General features: G+C 43.3%; 1 protein-coding gene and 1 long non-coding RNA gene across 3 annotated transcripts in view; one reads left to right on the plus strand and one right to left on the minus strand.

Annotated features, from left to right (window-relative positions):
* Positions 1–25454, plus strand: part of ARHGAP15 (Rho GTPase activating protein 15) — a 788583-nt gene that overhangs the window by 175318 nt on the left and 587811 nt on the right. The window lies entirely within an intron of this gene.
* The window catches only part of LOC130284502 (uncharacterized), a 42036-nt gene continuing 26441 nt past the window's right edge, over positions 9860–25454 (minus strand). The window contains exons 2-3 of the long non-coding RNA XR_008847055.1: positions 12278–12356; positions 9860–9917 (exon numbers count right to left, since the gene is read on the minus strand). This is a non-coding gene — a long non-coding RNA (uncharacterized LOC130284502). The remainder of the gene's footprint in view (positions 9918–12277; positions 12357–25454) is intronic.

Consider the following 25454-nt stretch of genomic DNA (forward strand, 5'->3'; position numbering starts at 1 on the left):
ATTGTAAAACTATTGACAGATTTCACCTGGGTTATAGGGGAAAGTACTTGAGGGGGATTTTGAAAACGTGGGTAATGCCTACATGGAACACTAGCCCAATTGAGAAAACTACCTATAATGGCCAACCAAGCTAATGTATGAATTAAGGACTAATTAAGGACTAAGGACTACTTAGTCCGAAACGCATCGGCGTTGAGGAGTTTTATCTGCACTGGGTGTTTCTGTTTGGATTTTAATATGGACTAATTAAATATTGGACTTTTAATTTTTTCATGAATACCTTATGATTTTCCGGGGAGCTGGAACCCTTTTCTCTTCTAATGTATGAATTACCAACATTGTAGAAGCTACCAACAGGGGGAACCTGTCCATCTAATTAGGACAACTATCTTTCTATCCAGTGTGGGCACCTATCTACGACATTGTGGATCTAACTACTTGATTACTTTTGATCACTTTTTCGAGCAATGTGTCCTGCACTTTATGTTATTAGATGTAATAGGGCTTCCATAGGTCAATATCGGTTCCTCGTCTTTGGAGAAATGCTGTCTTATGTATATATTTTGACGATTTTTGTTATACTGCAACACTCTATAACTGTTCTGTGGTGACTCCTAATATCCGAGGAAAATGTTGAGGGGTTGGTTGACATCACTTTTTAATGCATTTTTCGGTGCTGTACCACAATTTTACAGAAAACCCCAGTTGTCTGTATGCCTGCCCCATATCTCTAGCAACACAGCTGATCAGCGAGGGTGATGGGTCTCATCTGATATCCATGGCCTATATTGAGGATAGAACATCAATAGACCATCAATAAATTGTGTCCTTCAACAAATAATGGCTGTCCAAAGTGGAGAACCCCATTTAAAAGGAGAGTTTCTGCTGTGGTTATCTGCATTCAACAATAAAGGGGGATCTCTTTATTCAATCACTGCAGGCTGCTCTAAAACAGAAGTGAGCAAAAAGGAGTGCTTGTCCTACCCTCACTTCCTGGACTTCCTGTCCCAGCCTATGCTTCAGCTAAGACATAGATGATGCTGCAACCTGATATGATTAAGTTCTGGATGGTATGGGGACCCCTAGTGGTCTTTTTTATGAGCAATGATTTCCATAAAAAGGCTATAACATTTTCTATTTTTTTATTAAGTATATTTGAAAGGTTAAGGTTGAATCTGAGAGTGCCCATTTAAGAGGAATAAGACTTAGCTGCAATGCCAAAGAGAACCAGCAGACAAGAGTGGTGCTATTTTCTCTGTCTGTTCCTTTACGCATCCCATTGGCACATGACATATGATTGTAAGAAAAAAAAAAATACTGTTTTAAGGATCTGATATCATGCACAGCTCTAACCGGCAGAGAGATGTGATATTCACTTATTTAATAATATGTACATTGCACCGCCAGCAACTATAGCCTTGTTAACCTCCTAGAATCCTTCCATTTCCATAGGATTATCCATTTATCTTCTCCGACTGTAAATCATGCGGTATAAATCAGGCTTTAAGAAAACGTATGATACGTTCTCCATGAAGTGGCAGCCATTACTGTCATTTACTCTCACCCGCTGAATAGCCATTAATGAGCGGTAATGGATGGCACACTTTACTCATTGCACCACTGAGGGATGATTTATCATGGAAGAGGTTAGTGTTTGCTGTAAAGCTTTGCAGTCGGGGTGTACTGGGATCTTCTACCTTCTCAATGATGGGTTCGGCAAAGAGAAGATGAACTCAGAGATCATCCAAGGAATTGATGAATATTTTGTTTTTTTGTTTAACAGAGGCCTTTTGGCCTACAATTGTTGGGTTAACATCATAGACTATCATTGTAGAATACACCATTCCCATCCAATGAGATCCTGTAAAAAACTTAAATATTAAACTGGTGCTTCCCCAGCCCCCCATGATTGATATTTAGAGTTTTGCTTCCAGCACTGAGTCTTGTTCACCAATCATGCAGGGAAAGGAGTGGTGGGGAAGGGAGTATGCTGCAGCTCAGCCCGGCCTTCTCGATACTTGAGCTCAGAAGGAAAACATGATCTTATAACTTTCCAAACAGCCATCAGCTAACAGACATGTATGATTTGCTTTATCTTCTTATCAGCTTTCTGCCTATATCTGCAGCTCTGAGCATGTAATAAAGCTAACAGATTCCTCGAGTTTTATTATATATACAGTCATGACCGTAAATGTTGGCACCCCTGAATTTTTTCTAGAAAATAAAGTATTTCTCACAGAAAAGGATTGCAGTAACACATGTTTTGCTATACATATGTTTATTCCCTTTTTGTCTATTAGAACTAAACCAAAAAGGGAGGAAAAAAAGCTAATTGGACATAATGTCATACCAAACTCCAAAAATGGGCTGGACAAAATTATTGGCCATCTTTCAAAATTGTGAAAAAATAAGATTGTTTTAAGCATGCAATGCTCCTTTGAACTCACCTGGGGCAAGTAACAGGTGTGGGCAATATAAAAATCACACCTGAAAGCAGATAAAAAGGAGAGAAGTTCACTTAGTCTTTGCATTGTGTGTCTGTGTGTGCCACACTAAGCACGGACAACAGAAAGAGGAGAAGAGAACTGTCTTGACTTGTCTTGAGAACCAAAATTGTGGAAAAATATCAACAATCTCAAGGTTACAAGTCCATCTCCAGAGATTTAGATTTGCCTTTGTCCACAGTGCGCAACATTATCAAGAAGTTTGCAACCCATGGCACTGTAGCTAATCTCTCTGGGCGTGGACGGAGAAAAAATGATGAAAGGTTTCAACGCAGGATAGTCCGGATGGTGGATAAGCAGCCCCAAACAAGTTCCAAAGATATTCAAGCTGTCCTGCAGGCTCAGGGAGCATCAGTGTCAGCGCAAACTATCCGTCGACATTTAAATGAAATGAAACACTATGACAGGAGACCCAGGAGGACCCCACTGCTGACACAGAGACAAAAAAAAAGCAAGACTACATTTTGCCAAAATGAACTTGAGTAAGCCAAAATCCTTCTGGAAAAATGTCTTGTAGACAGATGAGACCAAGATAGAGCTTTTTGGTAAAACGCATCATTCTACTGTTCACCGAAAACAGAATGAAGCCTACAAAGAAAAGAACACAGAACCTACAGTGAAATATGGTGGAGGTTCAATGATGTTTTGGGGTTGTTTTGCTGCCTCTGGAACTGGGTGCCCTGAATGTGTGCAAGGCATCATGAAATCTGAGGATTACCAACGGATTTTGGGTCGGACTGTACAGCCCAGTGTCAGAAAGCTGGGTTTGCGTCTGAGATCTTGTGTCTTCCAGCAGTACAATGACCCAAAACACATGTCAAAAAGCCCCAGAAATGGATGGCAACAAAGCGCTGGAGAGTTCTGAAGCAGCAGCAATGAGTCCAGATCTAAATCCCATTGAACACCTGTGGTGAGATCTTAAAATTGCTGTTGGGAAAAGGCGCCTTCCAATAAGAGAGACCTGGAGCAGTTTGTAAAGGAAGAGGGGTCCAACATTCCGGCTGAGAGGTGTAAGAAGCTTATTGATGGTTATAGGAAGCCACTGATTTCAGTTATTTTTTCCAAAGGGTGTGCAACCAAATATTAACCTCTTCTCTCTTTGGCCATTTTTTCATTTTTGCACTTTTGTTTTTTCCTCCTCCTCCTTTTCTGTGAGGAATACTTCATTTTCTAAAAAAAATTTCAGGGGTGCCAACATTTACGGTCATGACTGTATTTTTTAAGTATTTTGTTACCCAATTTTCCATTATACTATCTATTTCAGAAAATAATCCTGAAATGTTGAGATTTTCATTTTTGCCACCAAGCTAAATAATCCTGTAAAGATCACTTTATAGCAGTCTCCTACTTATTTTCATAGGCAGGGTTAAAGTGAAAGGCACCACAAGTGTATAGATAAGATGGGGTCAGATCATTCACAATAGATCATAGTGCCCCCTCACAATGACCTCTATACAGGTCACAGAGCATTCCTAGAAATCTTATCCATACAAGTTAATGTGTCCCCTCCGTCTACTGTTTTTATGTACTTATATATGCTGTAAATCATATCCCTAAATGCTGTAAAAGAGGTTATCCAGGTTTATAAAAACAACACCACACCTGTCCTTAGGTTGCGTGTAGTATTGCAGCTCAGTTCTATATAAGTGAATGGTGACAAGATGCAATACCACACAAAACCTGAGGACAGGTGTGGTGCTGTTTTTGGAAGAAAAAATCACAGCGCAGCAGAAGCTTGACTGACCCTTAAATAATGTACAAAGAAAATAAATAATAAAAAATTTGAATCAGAAGTTTTTGTTCCTATGTGACACATTCCCGTTTAAAGGGTTACTCCGGCGCTTAGACATCTTATCCCCTATCCAAAGGATAGGGGATAGGATGCCTGATTGCGGGGGTCCCGCCGCTGGGGACCCCCGTGATTTTGCACGCCGCACCCCATAGGCTTGCATTGAGGGGGGCGGAGCATGACGTCACACAGGGCGGAGCCTTGACATTACAACCCCGTGATGCCCCGTGATCGACAGTAATCAGACCCGGAGCGAACACGGTTCGGGGACTGATTTTAAATGGGGTGCGGCGTGCAAGATCACGGGGGTCCCCAGCGGCGGGACCCCCGCGATCAGGCCTCTTATGCCCTATCCTTTGGATAGGGGATAAGATGTCTTAGCGCCATAGTACCCCTTTAAGGGGTTATCAGGGAATAAAAAAATATATATAACAAAATTTCTTCTGAAAACAGCTCCACACCTGTCCTCAGGTTGTGTGTGGTATTACAACTTGGCTCCATACTTTTATAGAATTGAAATGCAATACCACACCCAACCTGAATGCCACAGTAGCGCTGTTTCCGGAATAAATTGGCTCTGTTTTTTGTTTTCGTTTTTTCATCTTGAATAATTAATAAATGTTAGATTGTAAACACTACACCGAGATGTAATGCAGCAATTATTTTGTTACATATTTTGCAGGCAGAATACTCAGGGTATACTGTACTTGGCATCTTATACATCCATATTGATACTTACCAGACCTTCAAGTAAAGTTTCTCGTTCTTCTGTGACCTATAAAATGCGAGTGCTGGGGCTGCCCCAGTATGTACATGTGCACCGGAACACGTGCCTTTTGTAAAAAATTATACGAATCATTTAGCTTTTGACAGTGACAGCGGAGCTTTCGGAAACCGCAGATGTTGTTTGTCCATCTGAAATAAAAATATTTATTTTGAGCCACAGGCAAAGTTCTTTGTTTCAGGAAATAGAGCACAACTGCAGTTAATGCTTAATGTGCATATGAGGCAATTTTGTCAAGGATGGCAGACGAGAGACGAGCCGAGCCAAGTAAATCTCAGACGCTGTCACTACTGGGAAAATCCAGGATAGACGCTGGAATATACCTGACTCCGCAGCCGGCTGCTACACCGTTCCACCTATTACAAGTCATTATGTGACGGGGAAGCAGTTTTGCTGCTGTTTGCATTGGTTTTTGTGCTTACTCGGGGAGGTTGCAGCTATTTGCACACTACTACCATCTTGTGGATATTTCGATAATGATTGAAAACTCTGGGATCACATTTGTTTCCGAAATATAATAAAATACTAGACAATGAAAAATGTCTTACTAAAGATCAATTTTGAATAAAAATCAAACTATAATATGTCCTTTGCAGCAGTGTTTCCCAACCTGTGTGCCTACAGCTGTTGCAAAACTACAACTACCAGTTTGCCCGGACAGCCAAATGCTTTATTGTTTGACATTGTTTTTATAATGTGTACAGGAATGTTAGTGTAGCATGTGGTATGATGTATAGCGCAGGGCAGTGTTTCCCAACCAGTATGCCTCCAGCTGTTGCAAAACTATCTTTCCCAGCATGCCTGAATGGCCAAAGGCTGCACCAGCTGCTATGCCAAACTTAGCTTTGTGGTTGTATTCTCATATGGTTTGCTGGACAATGTGTCTAAAGTTTTGATGACCTATATATGCATGTCATTATGCATGCATACACTGAGTTAATTGCAGAGTGCGGAGGGTTAAACGTTTGCAAACGTTGCATTACCTTTGTAAACATGTGCTTCAATGTAAGAGAACAGTATAAGGTCACAGGTCCAATTCTTGTGCAACAGTGGTTCAGCTCCATCCCCTTTGCCTGGGATAAGAGGTGGAACCATATTCTCTACTTTAGTTAGTTGAGCTGTGGCTCAAGTACAGTGAGCACCCATGCTCTGCTGCTTCTACATGAGAACAATGCAAAAGGTTAATTATTGGGTGTAGCTAAAGTCAGGCTCACCTCCTACAAGTAACCCGGACATTACCTGATCCTGTCTTCAATTCATGTCCAAGTCTATTCAGCACAGCGTCCTGCTGCAAGGACATATCGGCAAGGACCTACTTCAAGACTAAAAGGGGTAGTAACTGGGAGTAGTATTCTGAAGACCAACTGCAACAGAGAACAGGGCGTCACTTCCTTCCAGTTCCGGTTCAGTTGTATTCAGATAGGTGGGGAGTTCCTCCGGGATACTCCAAAGGAATCCTGTCCCAGCATAGCCCATGCAGAAGTAAGTGGAGAGGGATTCTACATACCGTGAGGTTGCTTATCGGTTTGCTCAGTGAAATGAAACCCAAGCTGGTGCATCACAAGTCAGTCTACAACCTTATGGGACATTTGGATAGGAGATAAGATGTCTATGGCCGGAATACACTTTTAAAGGGGTACTCTACCGGCCAGCGTTCAGAACTAAATGTTCTGAATGCTGTTTTCATGCTGCAGGGGTTGGCCATGCCCATCGTGATGCCATGACCATGCCCCCTCAATGCAAGTCTATGGGAGGGGGCGTGGCGGCAGCCACGCCCCCTCCCATAGACTTGCATTGAGGGGGCACAGCCATGACGTCACGAGGGGTGTGGTCAACCCCCGCATCACAAAAACAGCATTCAGAACATTTAGTTCTGAATGCTGGCCAGTGGAGTACCCCTTTAAGTAAAAAATCTCCTAACGCTTCAAGTCTGTGTATAATGCACAATTCTAGAAGGGTCAGTGACTCGTGACCTTCTAGAATACTGTTTCTTTGTGTTCAACATTGTATACTAAAGAAATATACAAAATTGAAGCAACATTTCCAAGTATTTGCACTGCACTGATCTGCATCGGGAGTAAAGTAAAGTTTACAGTCATTTCCCAAAAACCCTGGTTACAGAAATCCTTTTCTTTGGCTTTGCATAAGGGGAACAGCTTCCTTTAAAAAAAGGACATTTAGGACTCACAAAGGGACATAGGGTTGCACCATTCAAGCCCCATAGCACATCAGGGACTACCAGCCTAATTATAACAACACTTTCTGTACCCCCACATATTAGTCCTCCCTATGTCGCCACCTTTGGGCATGTTGAATTTTAACTGCCCAACTCTTATGTTCTTAGAGATATAAGTCATTGCCAGGACAGTCTGGCAGCAGCTTACACCTCCTCTTTCTATAGAGTACAATGACCCTGTGACCATGCTAAAATTTAATGTGTATGGGGAGATCAGGAGAGATAGCTGTTGGCCGAACAAACAATGTTGAACATTGCTATTGAAATTATGTGTCCACCTTACCTTTTGGTTTCAGCTATATAGCCTGGTCTGTGCTCAGTCATCTACGATTTCATTTGGCACTCTAAGGGTTACTACATTGTATTTCTTACATATTTTTTCATGGTCAGGGACCACCAAAGAAATTCAGCAGGTGTTATGTCACCAACAGCACCCGACCCTCATTACTCAGGAATGTGACGGCTTTTAGGCTGAAGGAACCTGAGATGGACTTGATCTCAGTACTAAGCAATGTAATGCACCTGTTTCCAGACTGATGTCCCCCCCTGAAATCTCCGAATGTCTACATGATGTAAAACTATCCACGCTTCTATATATGGGACGACCACGGATTTGGTTTTCTTCTTAATAAAAATCCTGTTATTTAAAGGGGTTGTCTGGTTTAGAAAATCTATTCACAAATAATCTATTCACATTAAAGGGGTACTCTGCCCCTAGACATCTTATCCCCTATCCAAAGGAAAGGGGATAAGATGTCTGATCGCGGGGGTCCCGTCACTGGGACCCCCTGCAATCTCTGTGCAGCACCTGACGTTCGTGGTGGTGGGGGTTGGTAACATCATGACCACGCCCCTCGTGAAATCATGTCACGCCCCCTCAATGCAAGTCTATGGGAGGGGGCGTGGTGGCTGCCACGCCCCCTCCCACAGACTTGCATTGAGGGGTGTGGTGTGACATCACAATGAGGCGTGGCCATGACGTCACAACCCCGCCGCTCCGCTCCGAGCATTCGGAACAAAATGTTCCAAAAGCTGGGGCAGCGGAGTACCCCTTTAAAAAGGGCTCACATTCAGGATCTTTATATATAAAGATCATCTCTAGTTGGTAAAGGAATACATTTCATGGACATCCCATTTTTTTCAGCGAATGCTAGTGAGGCTGATATGGTTTTCTTCCTTTTGGAGGAGAGCTTATTTGCATATTTTTTTCCCATGGATCATTGCCTGAAAATAAGTCTACGTGCTCCAATTGGGTCTCTTCACCAAGAAACAGTGAAAACCTTACTGACGTGGAAACAGTTTAGTGTCTCATTACATTCATGGTGGCATCACCAAGATGTAGGAGGCCTCTCTCTAGCCAACTGAAACACCAAAACGGCAGCAATGGGTGACTCTTCCTTTTGGAGAAGACTCTGGTTTGACTAGTATGGGATAGTTTCATTCCTTCTGGAGCTGAGCTAATTTGCATTTTTTTTCCCATGGAGTATTGTTAGAAAAAAAGCTTCCATGCAGCAATTGGAACTCCTAAATGAGAAAAAATACTCCCCCAGAGTTTTTAGCAGTACATTTACCTTAAAGGGGTACTCCAGTGGAAAACATTTTTTTTTTTTTAATCAACTGTTGCCAGAAAGTTATACAGATTTGTAAATACTTGTAGTAAAAAAAAAATCTTAATCCTTCCAGTACTTTTCAGCTGCTGTATGCTCCACAGGAAGTTGTGTAGATATTTTCTGCCTGACCACAGTGCTCTCTTCTGACACCTCTGTCCATGTCAGGAACTGTCCAGAGCAGCAGAGGTTTGTTATGGGGATTTACTTCTGCTCTGGACAGTTCCTGACATAGACAGAGGTGTCAGCAGAGAGCACTGTGGTCAGACAGAAAATAAATTCAAAAAGAAAAGAACTTCCTGTGGAGCATACAGCAGCTGATAAATACTGGAAGAATTAAGATTTTTAAACAGAAGTAATTTACAAATCTGTTTAACTTTTTGGCATCAGTTGATTAAGGGAGTACCCCTTTAATAGGTAGTAATGTTTGAATGTAATACATACTGCTTTTTAACTAAGCTTAGAGCAATGTGGTAACTGAATAATCACTTTATTCCAGGTGTTACATGGAATACAGGAATCAAGGTCGGGAAGAGGAAAGAGGTAGAACTCGGCCGAGCTCGTGGGGCGCGACCAAGTGAAGAACTTGCGAAACCGGACCGTCGTTCCACTAGCTCGGCCGAGCTCTAACTCTTTCCTCTTCCTGACCTTGATTCCTGTATTCCATGTAACCCCTGGAATAAAGCAATCTCTTCTTTGGCATGAAACCAGGTGAGTGCATGATATGTACCTTTTTACTTGTCGTATTGAGCTTCACTGCATGTTCCATGTAAGCGCACCCCTGACACCATTGCCGCACTGCCCGTCCACCTGCGTCAGCGTAGCTTCAGCATTTAACGGGATCTCTAGATTACACTACAGTGCCGGCTCTCTATCTATTTGCAATTTGAATAATCACTTATATGAGAGATGTGAGGTCAGCCAAATTGCACTTACCATATTTTATCCCCAGTCAACCTATAAGCATCATGGACGTGGACATCTGATGGGTCCAGAGCTGTGGGGGGAACAGATGTAAACATGACATAGTGACCAAACCTTGGGGAACTTTGGCTTATCCCCTCCTCTAGCTAAATAAATGGTAGAAGAAAGTAATTAAACTTTTCCATTTTTAGCACTTTCATTACAGGTCGATTTTTGTGCCCGTGTCAGGGGCAAGTGTCTTGACCTAACCACAGATCCAATAACCCAAACTCACAATATCTTAGTGATCTATGATGCTGTGAGCCTGGATCTTTGGGCTGCAGTTGGACTGGGACACTTGTCCACAATACAAGCCATAAAGGCCCTCATGGTTGGGGGTATGCATGACTATTACACTTGGGGGTGATTTTGTTAGTGCTTATGAAAACCCTAAAATATACGTGGAGGCAAAGTGGCTGATAAGTGGGGGGGTAAGTGACCAGCACTTCCAGGAGTAGTCAGGCTGTCACTTGCTGGGTTAGTGTGCTTTGCATTTGTGTGATAGTATGGCTGACATATATGGGGATATTGTAGCAGACACTTCCTCTGTAGCATACAGCAGCTGATAAGTACTGAAAGAATTAAGATTTTTAAATAGAAGTAATTTACAAATCTGTATAACTTTCTGTCACCAGTTGATTTAAAATTACTTTTTTCCTCCTGAGTTCCCCTTAAAACATCCAAATCCCAAGCTGGATATTTGGACATGTAATCCTGGATCACTGTAAAGTAACCTAAGGACACCATTATGCTGTGTAAGGGTATCATTGGGGTTACATTTTGGTTACCCATTGTTCTTAGTCGGTTGGGACATCCATCAATGGTCATAGTGATCCATAAGATGAACTCCTTGCAAATGACTCTAAAGGCTAGGTTCACACTGCGGAATCTCAGGGCAGAAAATTTCCACCCAGAGATTCCGAGTGCGGCCAGCGCTGAATCAGTCAGCGCAGTCTCCAATAGACTGCAATGTGTTCCACGAGTATTTCCGCCCTAAAAATGAACAACGCCATTCTTCAGGCAGAAATTTTAAAGCAGATTTTCTGTTCAGAAATTCCGCTTCACAAATTCCGAAGTATGAATTTGTGAACGGAAACCCATTCACTATACTATACTATACTATACTCAAGCGGAATTTCTACCTGCAATTTCAGAGCAGAATTCCGTAGTGTGAACCTAGCCTTATAGAACTTGTGGTGAAGCAACATTAACAACACAAATGAGAAATAAACCATCCTCATTCTTTTCCTTTATTTGTAGTTTTTTTCTATGTGATTATTTTCCTACACTGGATTTTTCTGTTTTGGCCAATAATATCAGTGCGCGCAATTCTTCATCTAAATCAGATTTATAATAATTGTGAATTACACAGTCGGCTGGTTGTCTGATATAAATACAGGTATAGCCTTACGTTGCTCACAAATGAAATAAGCCAATCTTCACTTTCCAGTATTTTAGATTGAATCCGACCTGGTTTTTTTTTATGCCAATTTTCCTCCTATCTCTTTGTTTGTGATTCTTTGCTCTGCGGTGCATAGAATATTGAAGTATAAATGTAACACGTCTCTGACAGTGATGTCTCATCTCACTGGAAATAATCTGGTTAGTTAAGGACAATAAACTTAATTTAGGAGGCAATTATGTCGCATAAAACAATCCTCTTGCACACATTACCTGTGTATGATGTTCTCTTGCTAACCCTATGCCTCATTTAACTTCAGCTGTTCACAGGTTAACCAGACATTTCCGAAATTCTGTGCAGGTGATTATTGCCTGGAAATATTTGGCGGGGGATGGTATTGGGGGGGGGGGGGGGTAATTCGGGCATCGCAAATTTGTTGCACAATTTTGGTTGCGGAATTAACTAGTTAGTGGAATTCTGCTCCAATCCTTAATCTTCACCATTGTAACATTGTACAAGTTTTTCTTTCCTAAGTAAAATATAAAATAAAAAGCCTCCATTTCTCTTCTGAGCGCAGTGACTCACATGTTTCCTGCTGAGCTTTTCTCTGGTTACGTAAATGTGACACCTCTGGGTTGGACCCGAGGTTAACAGCGCATTAGGACAAAATCTGTGACTTCCCAGTGTATGTACCTGTAAACACCTGACACTTGTATTTCTGGGTATTGATCTGTTACAGAACATGCCGTCCCCGTGTATGTCGTTCTGGAGGCTATATTAATATATAGATGTTTTGATTCTTGTCTATCACATCTAGAAGGTGACGGTAAAATTCAACCGCACAATCTTTTATTATTGTTCTGTTCTCAGCCACTGACTGCATAAGGTCTGTCCTGTACTGACACTATACCTGGAGGGGGAACAAATATATTTTTGACCTTTATGACATATGCTGTGGAAATGCCCCAAATGTCCCGTGTGGGAATACTCACCCACTAATACAAACAGAGAAATATATGTGGAAAGTCTCAGAGCTCAGAAACATGACTGATCCAGAAAGATGATGAGGATCTGTGCAGAAAAATATTAGTTTAATAACATTTAGTTTAATTAGTAATAATAGTTTAATATATAAAAATGTAAATATTAATTAATACATTAATTAATTTTATATATATATATATATATATATATATATATATATATATATATACATATATATATACCGGTGTGTATATATATATATATATATATATATATATATATAAAATAGATATGTAGAAGATTATAAAAAGAATATTATTATTATTATTATTATTATTGTTAGTGTTAGTGTTATTTTAATAATAATGTGGTGTCACCTAGCTTGTCAGCTCCAGGCCCACTACTGAAGTTTAATTGTGATATTTATTGTGCTTTAATGTTTTGCCAATGCACTTTTATGTTTACTGTGCTAGACAGAGCAGAGTTAATTTAGTCAGGGAGAGAGTTGTGAGGAGAGTGGAGGTCACCTCTAGACCTGCTTTGTGGACCTGTACCTACCAACATGAGGACAGGCCTAAGAAATTTCTAATTGTTACAGTAAATTGTTCCAGAGCTACAGCACCCTTCACAATATCCTGCTGACCAGGACATATATGCCAGTCAGAAGCAAGTCTGCAGTGGGGAGAAGAGCCAAGAGAGCCCACAGACCCTATTAGCCAAAAAGAGGATTACAGGAGATAGAAAGTCTCCGGCAACTCCTGTCAATAAATCTACAGATTTCACCATGCCAAAAGCCCTAATTCTGGATACCGGAAGAAGAGAAGAGTTAGTGTCTGTCAGCTACCAAGTCTCATAGAAGTTAAACGACCCAAGTCAGTACAGTCTAAACTATATTAAGTTAGCAAGAAGATAGTTAATCAGCAAGAACTACAAGTCCCATGGGGCCCTGAAGCAACCGTGATCCCCGCAGCAAACTCCAATGAACTTTGAACTCCTGTTGAACTCTTCCTGTCTATTTTTGCAAGTTCCTGAGGAAAATTAGTCATTTCCTCAACCCTGCATTTGTGGTCGTTATTACCCCAGTACTTAGCCCAGGAAACTACTAATCTTGGAGCGTGGAGGTCAACACTACCCTGGCGTCACAAACTGTGTTGTTATTGCCACACCACACACGTACTACCACACTTCATCTTAGCCTGCCCTTCCTCAATAATAATAATAATCTTATTTAATTACCATGATCTGTAAAAGATTCCAAAAATAGGGAATGTGCTTAAAATTTACAAAGTTTGTTTAATATGGGATGAGTGATTGTAGCTATTAACATATATAATAATAATAATAATAATAATAATAATATTGTGCTAAATCATTATTATTTTATTAAATCAAGGTTTGTGTGCCTAAAGGGGTTGCCTGACTGGGAACATTGTCAAATTAGAAGAAAAAAAAAAGCACATACTCACCTCCCAATCCCTCACTACTCCTGTTCTGACATGACTAGTGGTCCCACCACCAGTCTCTACTTTCTGGTCCATCTCAGCACAGAACTTGGAAAAAAAATAGAGTAGCAAATTTTCTAAATTCACGTGCCAAACCAGCATCTGCAGCATATTGATGGCCTCAACTTTGCCATGCTATACGTACTGGCATCACCAAGTAGTGGTGTCTCTGATTGGATGCAGAAGTCACATGTTGGTGGCTTGCAAACAAAGACTGGCGATGGGCACCACAGCACCTCCAGTGGATCACTTGTGAATTGAAGAGAAGACTAGTGTTTTTGTTTTGTTGTTTGTTGTTATTTTAGAGCATTTGCTAATTTTCTATTGAGCATGTCCTTTGAACATTGAAATCAATGGGAGGTCTTCTAGACTAGAAAATCGCTGAAAACAGGGTAGACATAACTAATTCATATCAAACATTTGAAACCGTACAAAGCAGGGGGGAACATATATTAAACTGAAAAGGGATATCCTATTCATGCCATTTCACCCTGGTTTTTGGAGGGACATGTTGGTGCTGGTTGCCCCATCCCACTCCCTTCCCATTACTTGCAGACAGAATGCCGCCATTACGCTCTGTCTGATCCCTTCTCACTTATTCGCCAATTTTTTGGAGAGATATAGACTTCTGAAGGTAATATCAGTCCATAGAGATGGAAGATAAGTCTAGTTGGATGTGGAGCTGCCCTTTTTATGAGTTGTCACTATAGTATGAACACAACTGTTTCCACTGGCAGAATGGCTACCTCCTGTGTTTAGCACCCCACATCAATTTAGCGGACCATTTGCACTATATCTGCACCACCAAAAGTGGAGGTTTAGGTGTAAATGATTATCACCAAGTCAGAAGCTTCTAATACTACAGACATAGATCACAATTCCATTCCGCTTTTTATTCCTCGCAAACACACTTAACAAGTTCTTCATACTTGTTTGTGACAATGTGTAAACTGAAGTAAACAAAGTGTTTATGCAACGTAATCCCAGAGCGGCTTGTTAAAATGTGAAATGTGCCACATCATTCTGAAACGGGTTGAGGAGCAAGTGAACCATTTTATCTACTGGTCCACAAGACTCTTATAGACGGCTAAACTTTAATTCCTCTGACTGCTCCGTGACAACCGGGATCCTTCATTAACAATGTTTGTATATGATGAATTTTGCAACATGTTATGGGTCCTGTCAGTTTCCTATAATAATTGTAATAATAATCCTGACAGTAATTTCACATTAGTCGTTTCTCAGGTCATTTATCTTGGTGAGAAGGCTCGCAGATGGGAGAAGTGACGGCGGAAAGTAAAGAATAACGCTAAACAATGTATCGTATCGGTTTGTCATGTGGAAATCACTGAGGGTATTCCCATTATGTCAGTGGCTGCAATTTTCTACACTGCATGTCACTTCACCCTGGAGGCGTCTTAATTACATCAGGATGATTCCAAAATATCAGCAATTTACACTATTTTCCACTTCAGTTAAAGAAATTGAAGGCAGATTCAGCTACTACTGTAACGTTTATCAAGTTTGGAATGTTACGAAGAAATACAATATAAAACATGTTCCATCCAGTCATCCATCAGAATCCAGCTAAGGAACGTAATTGACTATTTGATTAAGTACTTATTTTTACTTTTCTGGTTGCAAATGGAGTATTATGGGATTTTGAAGGTGTAACATTGTCCTCATTTCCACTTAAAATACTTCTTAATGATACATTTTTGCGGCGCCATATTGAATCAAATTCCAGGAAACTGCATAAAGGACAAAACATAGTTGCCCATACAATAGGTGACCTACCAGCGTACAGTCTTGAGATGTAGCTACAGAGGTAGCCGTCAATAGCAATTCCCGGTGTCTAAGGGAGCACTAAGGTCATACTGCCATAAAAGTAGACACAACAAATGGCACATGGTTGGTAGGACCATGTTGGTCCAGAAGAGCTTCAAGTTACGTTTCTGCACAGATCTTGATACAGTGATACGTTCTACTTCACCATCAAATAGCAACAATGGCAAATATTCAGACAGTTTTTAATCAAACTCCAAATGTTCTAGGAATATTTGCAGTTTTCACTAATGTCCACCAAGTGGTTTCAAGTGAAGGGGCATGGGCACATACATTCATCAGAATAATAACATTTTACACTGGGACCCACCCCCCGCATTCCTCATTAAAGTGAAAGGATTTCAGCGCTGGTCCGGCTGGGGTACGGAAGTGCGCGGTTTTCCCCTCCCCCAGCCGGATTCGGCAGCCATAGCCTGAAAATGTGGTGTACATGCACCCTTAAGCAAATAAAACGAAGGTATTACATAGAATTTAGTTTTAAACCTAAGGGAGGGGTCTCAGAGATAGGAGTGAGGCGGAGAAAGCAGGGCCTATGCATTTCTATAAAGCCTTGGTGACTATGTGACAAGATTGTAGCTCTATAGTTTACAGACATGGCCGCTATACACTAGTTACTTCAGCTACAACAGGAAAAGGTCCAGAATGGACTAACAAAGCAGAGATGTGCTTTACATGAAAATAGTTTCTCAAAAAACTGCTGTAAAAATCCTTTTGTCCATGGACAAAGTTATTCTTCAAGAACATATAGTTTATGCTTTATGGTTTTTATCAATAAAGTTTTAGTCCAATTGTGGGTCTAAAAATTTATATGTGACTATAGCCATGATATGATTGAGCATACACTGTCAACAAGCTGTCAACAAGGTATGCCAACATATACCATGGCATGCTCCCCGTAGGCCCATTTAATTAAATGGATTGAACGTAATCTAAAAGTGACTAGGTGTTACGCCTAGCGCTCCGGGTCCCCGCTCCTCCCCGGAGCGCTCACGGCGTCTCTCTTCCCGCAGCGCCCCGGTCGGTCCCGCTGACCGGGAGCGCTGCACTGTCATGGCCGTCGGGGATGCGATTTGCACAGCGGGACGCGCCCGCTCGCGAATCGCATCCCAGGTCACTTACCCGTCCCGGTCCCCTGCTGTCATGTGCTGGCGCGCGCGGCTCCGCTCTCTAGGGCGCGCGCGCGCCAGCTCTCTGAGACTTAAAGGGCCAGTGCACCAATGATTGGTGCCTGGCCCAATTAGCTTAATTGGCTCCCACCTGCTCCCAGACTATATCTGATCACTGCCCCTGCACTCCCCTGCCGGATCTTGTTGCCTTGTGCCAGTGAAAGCGTTTAGTGTGTCCAAAGCCTGTGTTACCTGAACCCTTGCTATCCATCTTGACTACGAACCTTGCCGCCTGCCCCCGACCTTCTGCTACGTCTGACCTTGCCTCTGCCTAGTCCTTCTGTCCCACGCCTTCTCAGCAGTCAGCGAGGTAGAGCCGTTGCTAGTGGATACGACCTGGTTGCTACTGCCGCAGCAAGACCATCCCGCTTTGCGGCGGGCTCTGGTGAACACCAGTAGCCTCTTAGAACCGGTCCACTAGCACGGTCCACGCCAATCCCTCTCTGACACAGAGGATCCACTACCTGGAAGCCGAATCGTGACACTAGGTTTGGATAATGTGTGGGATCCTGCACAGAAACAATATATATTTGGGAAACGAACCTAACACTAGTAGGCTACATTTTGTCAATGAGCACACCAAGAGAATCCCATGGTATATGTCAGCATTAAAAAAATACAATACTTAGGCTAGATCAGTAACATGATAGACATCAACAATGCCCAGTGGACCCAAATGACTTGTAGTGGACACCCAAGGACCTTATAGACGGGGTTCTTGTGCTGTGTCCATGAGTTTGACAGGAATTATACTGCTGCATACTGTTCTATTTTCCGTTAGATATAACAGAATATTTTATTGTGTCTCCGATGCAGATGTGAACACAGTCTAACTAAAATGTATATTAAATTGCTGCTAACACAGTTTATACAATTTACTCAAATCAACGACAACCCTAAGTAGACGAAGAGTCTGACCCGAGCACGTTCTGAATGAAAATATTACACAATGTCCTATATTACAATGTATGAAGATGCTGTTCTGTTCCATCAGTAATGCTATATTTGATGAGAATGTCTATATATTTATGCTCTACTTTACCTGTCTTTCAATATCCATGTCATGATTGTATCATCTCATCATGAAATATGACAGAGCCCTAATGACTATTAACCTATTTGTATCTCTGAATATGGAGCATAGATAAGGATTTCTCGGCATTACAGCACATATACTGCTATTAATGACCGTGAAGCCGTAGCTAATGTGATTGTCACAATTCTTCATAATTTCCAATTCATCACTGGGAAATGAAATGCACCTGAGCCTTGAAGGGGATAAGTCAGGGCAGAGCAACTCCAGAGCTGACAGGGGACACAGACGGGGGCACGCGATACCAACTTCAGTGATGTACGTCCATAGACAATTAACATTTGTTTTCCATAACAAGTTGAATTGTTTTCTATAAGTGGCACGTGATGCCCTAGACAAAAATTGCAAATTAGCTATAAGAAAGAATAGAACAGATGTGATCCATAATATCGTGTCCTGCAGCACTGAGCCCTTCTGTTTGTGTCTGCTCTAATATGGGAGGTTTTCAAGATTTGTTTTCTCCACCGGAGCCTTGTTCTACTTTTATCTACTTTTTTTTTAAAATTTCTTAATTACTGTTATGGGTAGTTGAACTAAAAGACATTTTAAGAAGGTATAATGATCGGAGATGAGTCAATCAATTCAAAATTAATTCCGAATTTCCCCAAAATTTGGTCATAGATCTCTCAAAATGGCAACTGCTATGAATAGCCCTATACAGATGCACATATCTACTTCCACATCCGCCATGTTTCCTATTGTACTACTATTGCTACTACTACTGCTACTACTTCTACTATCTCTATACATAATAACCAAAACAGAGGGAATTCAGACCTCAAGGTGTAAACATGTTACTTATTAAAATATAACCTTCCACTTATGGAAATGCAGAGAAATAAGATGTAACTGGTGTAATGTCAGCCCTCCGGCCAGATACACTAGCCGTGAACGCTCTTCTCACATGTCCCTGCAGTCGGCGGGGCTGAGATTCGCATCACGGGACGCGCCCGCATGCGCGTTCACACCCGTCACTCACCTCCCTCGCCTGCTAGGGCGCACGCGCTGGAGTTCTGGGATTTAAAGGGCCAGTATGCTCTAATTAGTGTCTTCACCTGTTCCTTCCCTATAAGTGTGTGCACCTCCCCCTGCCCTGGGTCAGATCTTTGTTGCCCTAGTGCCTGAGAGAAAGCTACTGTGTTCCTGTGATCTTATCTATCCATGTACCGGATCCTTGTTCCATGACCTGACCCTGCTACTGTGCCGCTTGCCCTGACCTTCAGCTATCCCGACCTCATCTTTGTCCTTATCCATCTGTACCACGCTTTGTCCCAGCTACCTGTGTGGATGAGTCGTGCCAGGGCTAGTGACCTGGGTGCCGCCTGCCGCAGTAAGACCATCACGCTTTGCGGTGGGCACATTAGACTCTGCTCCCTGGCACGGCTCACATCATCATTCACACAGACCCAAAGGATCCACCACCTGCCCTAACAGTAAGATCCGGCCATGGATCCCTCTGGGGTGCCTCTGCCAGATGTTTTGGATCTCTCCACCATCGTGGCTCAACAGTCACAGCAGTTAGCTCATCAAGCACAACAGCTGAATCAACTTTCTGCTATCGTGCAACAGCTACTTGCCGCTCAGCAGCAACAACAGCAGCAGCAACCTGTGCCTGAGCCTCCTCCTGTGTCAGCTGTTTCTTCCAGGTCAAGCTTCACTTATCCTTGCCCTCAAAGTTTGACGGAGATCCCAGGCTGTGTAGAGGCTTTGTGACACGGTGTTCTATGCATTTAGAACTCATGGCGAATCAGTTCCCGATGGAGCGTGCTAAAATGGTGTTTGTGGTCAGTCTACTGTCAGGTAAAGCCCTGGCCTGGGCTACACCTCTCTGGGATTGTAATGATCCGGTCTTCTCAAACCTGCCGGCCTTCCTTGCAGAATTCTGCAAAGTATTTGAAGAACCTGCACAAGCCTCCTCTGCCGACATGGTTCTTCTGACTCTTTGTCAAGGTAACTCCTCTGTGGGTGACTACGCTGTTCAATTCCGCACACTGGCTTCTGAACTGGCTTGGAATGACTAAGTCTTTTGTGCCACCTTTAAAAATGGACTCTTCAGTAGAATCAAGGCTGCTCTCTCTGCTCAAGGTCCTCCGACTAACTTGAGCGAACGTATTCATTTAGCCATCCGTATTGATAAAGAACTTCATTTGGAAAGAGAACCTGCCCGAACACGGCGATTACCCCGACTGTCTCCTGTCTCCTTCCAACATTCTCCTCTACCATCTTCTTTGCCTTCTGCCGAAGAGGCTATGGAGGTAGATCACCTTTGCCGCATCAGGAAACATCCCATTGACGCAATGAGGATTTGTGCCTATATTGTGCTAGTCCGAAGCACTTTCTATACGTCCTCTGTTCTATACATCCTCCGTGTCTGGGAGAGTGCTTGCATCTTGGACAAGTAAGAGTGGCGTCCTTAGATGTGAATATTACCTCTCCTCGTTTGACCATTCCAGTTCAGGTCTTTTCTCCTGCCAAGACGTCTTTCAACACTTATCCATCTGTACCACGCTTCATCCCAGCTACCTGTGTGGATGAGTTGTGCCAGGGCTAGCGACCTTAGCCTCCTCTCCCTGGCACGGCTCACATTATCATCCACACAGACCCAGAGGATCCACCACCTTCCGTGACCGTAACATCTGGTTTAAATAAAATATGTTATATTTAAATAAATACCAATATTGAGAAAGGGGGACCCTCCGAAACGCATCTGGCCTCCCCATCACAGCACACAGTCCAGTACTGCCACCAAATCACTATTGCATATAGCTATTGCACATTTGCACCCTAATCCTTTGCAAGCTCTGGAGTCCCTGCATCTGGAGACCACTGCAAGGTTTACAACACGCAAGGTTTGTATCGCATACCCTCCGCTAAAGGCCACATCCCGATAACAGGACAGTGTGCAATTATACTAGAACTTTTGCATCATCCAGCGCTCGCATCGCAACTCTGCTTAGTTTAATTACTGGCACAAAGGATAATTTTTTTTAATTTTTTGCATAGACTACATCATTGGATCTAATCATATGTGTCTATAAGGATCTATAACTGAGACACGATGCAAAGGTGGCAAACTGTGAACATTTAATTACTATAATGATTATTACAAATACTGGCATTGATACCATGTTTTAATGTTTTTTTAACAAATTTTACTTGATCTGTAGCAAGGGCCCTGCACAGGTACCAGACTAAGTGTATATTATTGATATTTATTTAATAAATCGCTTATTTTATTCAAACCAGCTACATCTTATTTCTCTGCATTTCCATAATTGGAAGGTTACATTTTAATAAGTGATAAATTTAAACCTTGAGGTCTGAATTCCCTCTATTTTGGTTATTATAAATTTTTGGGCACTTTTGGGTATTGTACAACTCAGTCCCTCGGTCTAGACTCAAAATATTTATATTAGTGTGCATCCACCCAATTCATATTTTTCCTCTCACTATCTCTATACAGCCTCACATATCCTGCCTCGTCCACCATGTTCCATATATGGTTGCAGGGCTGGCTCTGCCTATAGGTAAAATAGGCAGTCGGCTAGAGCACCCTCTTGATGGGGGGCACCGGTCTGGCTTACACACGAAAGTTAGATAACCAGCATCTGAAACCTTTACTCAGCCAGCAGCATGCGGAGGAGGTTTGTTACAGTGTGTCACCCCAGTAGTAAGCCAATTACTTGAGGAGGGGGGCGTGTAACAGTGTTTCACCCGAGCAGTAAGGAGATTACATGTGGAGGGGGGGTTACAGTGTGCCACCCAAGTAGTTATCAAAGGGTGGGCTATTGGGTGGAGTCAATGGCAGCAAATTTAGCTTCTGCTTGGGGTGGCAAAAATCCTTGCATCAGCCCTGTATGGTTGCCACCTCTCTTGCCAAAAAATACTGCCCATGCTAATTTGCTTAATTAATTATATATATGCGTGATGTCACAGAAAGTGATAGAAGAGATATAACACATATGCGGGGGAAATATATTTCTCCTCATACAGGGTGTCGCAATCCAGCTAAGACGCTAGAGAGAGTGTGATGATGCAAGGGTTAAAGCCGCCAGACCTCTGGGTATCCACTACTAGTCCCAGCAAGTCACCAAATTAACCCTTAGATAAACGTGTTTCACCAGAGCTTCCTTCAGAAAGGTGAGCTCCTATATTTAGAGATCAAAGACCAGAGCTGATTAATTAACGACTTCAAAGGAGATGCCAAACAGCCAGACCCCCAATAAAATGCAATACAAAAAAACAAAGGATACACCGTCTGAATGACCCCTCACCCATGTCTTGGATAATACATTACACACAGATACAATTATAATAAACATGTCGAATTCAATAATCAGGCCTTGGGCCTGACACCTCCCCCTTAAGATTGGGACAGAAAGATCTGGCCTCTCCAGGCTGATAGATCTGTCTCCATTAACCGTCTATTTCTTTTCTTGACACCACAGGCCCTGCATTCCCAGGCAAAGATGGCACTGAAGGGGCCTATTTCCTAATTTAGCTGCCTTTTCTTTGCAGCTAAGAGCTGTGGATTGATCTCCACATCCTGAAGGGATCCCTGGCTCTTAGCTTCCTCCACTAGGTCTAGTAGGGGATCACTACCCAGCCTTTCCTCTGGTGCACTACATACACTGAGTACCACCTTCTCAGGGTCATAGTATGCCATATTAATGTGGTACTGTCTCTGCCTCTGACCTTTCTCATCAAGGGCAACTACATATGTGGTGGGTTCTAGGCACTGCAAAATGGGGAAGGGACCCTCCCAGGTAGCCTGCAACTTATTCTGCCTGATGGGGTTCAGAACCATTACCTTCTGCCCCACTTCATAGACCCGGTCCCTTGCATTGTGATCATACCAGTACTTCTGCCTTGACTGTGCTGCTGTGAGGTTGTCATGTACCAGCCCAGTCAATGTCTGCATCCTGTCCCTGAATCTCAGAACATACTCCACACAGAAGTCTCAGGGGCATGTAGCCCCCCTTCCCATTCTCCCCTAACTAAATCTAGGGGTCCCCGCTCTTTGCGACCATACAATAACTCAAAGGGCGAGAAACCTGTAGACTCTTGGGGTACCTCCCTGTAAGCAAATAACAGATGGGGTAAATACTTTTCCCAGTCTCTGCCCTCCGATTCTACAAAGGTTTTTAGCATTTGTTTCAAGGTACCATTGTTACCGGACACTCTGTCCAACCAATGTAGAGGGTTGTGATCAGTTATGACAGTAAAATCCCTGCCATACAGGTATGGCTGTAATTTTTGCAAAGCCCAGACCACAGCTAGGCATTCCTTCTCTATGACCGCCTAGGCCACTCCCAAATGTCCTGCCAGGGGGGTCTCATGGGCCAACCTCAGCAGCTCTTTCCTGTACTGCCTAGGAATCACTAACTGCCTTTCTCTCTCCTGGACCCCTAGCATGCCTTTGGAAAGGGACTCCCAGTACAAGATATCATTTTCCCAATATACCCCTCTGTGTCAACATCTGTATGCTCAGCACGTTGTCTCTGCCCTTCAAGGGAAGGGTCACGGCGCAGAGCTTCCCGGAAATGCTCATTTCCCTCCCCCATCTTTGGGCATCAGGGAACACATTTCCCCCAGGTGAACTAGCATCTCCACCTTCCTCTCCCTCAGTTCCAGACATAACAATACAGGCATCATACACAGGGCTATCACTCCTTCCCTCCTCCTCCTTAGGCTCACAGGATTGGGACATATCACTCACTGCTGGTCCCTCATCCTTACATGTCACCAAGGGCACACCAACCCCTCCCCCTAGCCCATCTCCACTAGGTTTTGGCATTGGCAATTCATTGTCACCACATTTTACAATACACCCCATTTCACTTTTGGAAAACATTACTGGTTCAGTCACAGGTAAACAATTATCAATCCCCTGCACTCCCTCCCAGTTACCACATTTCGCAGTGTCTCCCAAAGTCTCGCACAGTACCTCAGAATGAACAGGGCTCTCTCCTAACCCTTCCGGTGTGCAGGTAGTGTCCTCTGGAGCATAATGACAGAGCATCCGACCCAAATCATTCCCCAGCAGAACATTAACAGGGATGTCCTCAGAGACCCCCACCTCCCGCAAACCTTTGCCTGTACCCCAATCCAGGTACACACGGGCCATGGGCACAGCAGGCCACACACCTCCAATTCCTTTTAAAGCCATGGTTCTTCCAGGGATGATGTCCTCTGTATCCACCACTTCAGGCCGCACCAAGGTAAATGAGGCTCCAGAATCTCGTAACCCCACTGTCACCCGGTCACCCACAGTTACACTCTGCAGGTTATCCGCTCTTTTCTCCACCGCTCCGGACACCAGAAGAATGGCTGTTTTTCCTCCAGCTACTGGTGGAGAATTCTTTTTGTTGGGCAAGTGGCACTCAGGTGCCCAATATTGTTGCATCTGTAACATCGGCGGGTGTCCCACTGACCCAATGTGGCTCCTGTTGCTTTTCGTGCTGATGGCAAGAATGTTCCGGCTGGCTTGGTGCTGCTGGTGGTGCTCTGTGGGCGTGTGGCTCCCCTCCAGGTACTTGCTCCAGCTTGTGCAGATCCACGCTTTGCTGTTGGTGCCCGGTTGTTGGCAAAATCATCTCCTAGTTCTGCTGCTTCCATGGCTGTCTTGGGCTTGCGGTCCAATATCCACTCTCTGGCTTCAAAGCTCCGTGTTTGGAGAAACTGATCCAGGACCATCAAGTCCTCCAGGGCCTCATAGGTAGTGACTTGTAGGCCCCCAGTCCTTTGCCTGAATGCAGTCCTTAGCTGATCTGCATGTTGAGTGCAGCTTTCTGTGGGACTTTGTTGCAAAGTCCGAAACTTTTTCCGATAAGCCTCTGGAGTCAGATTAAAACTTTTTAGCAGGGCAGATTTTATTGCCTCATAGTCCTGGTCACTCTCAGAGGGAACAGAAGCAAACACATCCAGAGCTTTTCCTCGCAACCGTGGGGTTAGATATCGTCCCCACTGTTCCTTAGGTAGATGGAACTGCCAGCAAACCTTTTCAAATCCCTTCAGGAACCCATCCAGATCACCATCTTTCTCCAACATGGGGAAATGTTCCAAGCAGGGTTTGTGGTCTCCTTGATCCTGCACATCACTCCATGTGGATGAAGCATCCCCTCTCAGCCTCATCACCTCCAGTTCATGCCTCTGCTGGGCCTCTCTCTCTGCCGCCTCTCTCTCTGCGGCTCGTGCCTGGGCCTCTCTCTCTGCGGCTCGTGCCTGGGCCTCTCTCTCTGCGGCTCGTGCCTCTCTTTCTGCAGTTTGGTACTGGAGAAGCAGTTGGAGTTTTATATTGGCATCCACTTTCCCAAGGTGTTGTAAGGCAGTCCGCATATAAGAGTCCAAGGCCTCATGTGGAGTACTGTCCTGATGGGGAGTAATGTTGTATTCCCCAGGAGAAATCAGTCCTTGGATGGCATTTCCAGCTGTAGGACTTTATCTCATGTCACTCAGCTCTTCTGCACAGGCATCATACGCCACAAGATCAGCAATAAGTTGGTCCTTGCTCTTTCCTGCAGTAGGGATGTCCTTTTCTTGGCACATTAGCTCCAGTGCAGGCTTGGACTGCTTGCGA

This window comes from Hyla sarda, chromosome 8, assembly GCF_029499605.1.
Source record: "Hyla sarda isolate aHylSar1 chromosome 8, aHylSar1.hap1, whole genome shotgun sequence".
In the NCBI taxonomy this organism is placed as follows: domain Eukaryota; kingdom Metazoa; phylum Chordata; class Amphibia; order Anura; family Hylidae; genus Hyla; species Hyla sarda.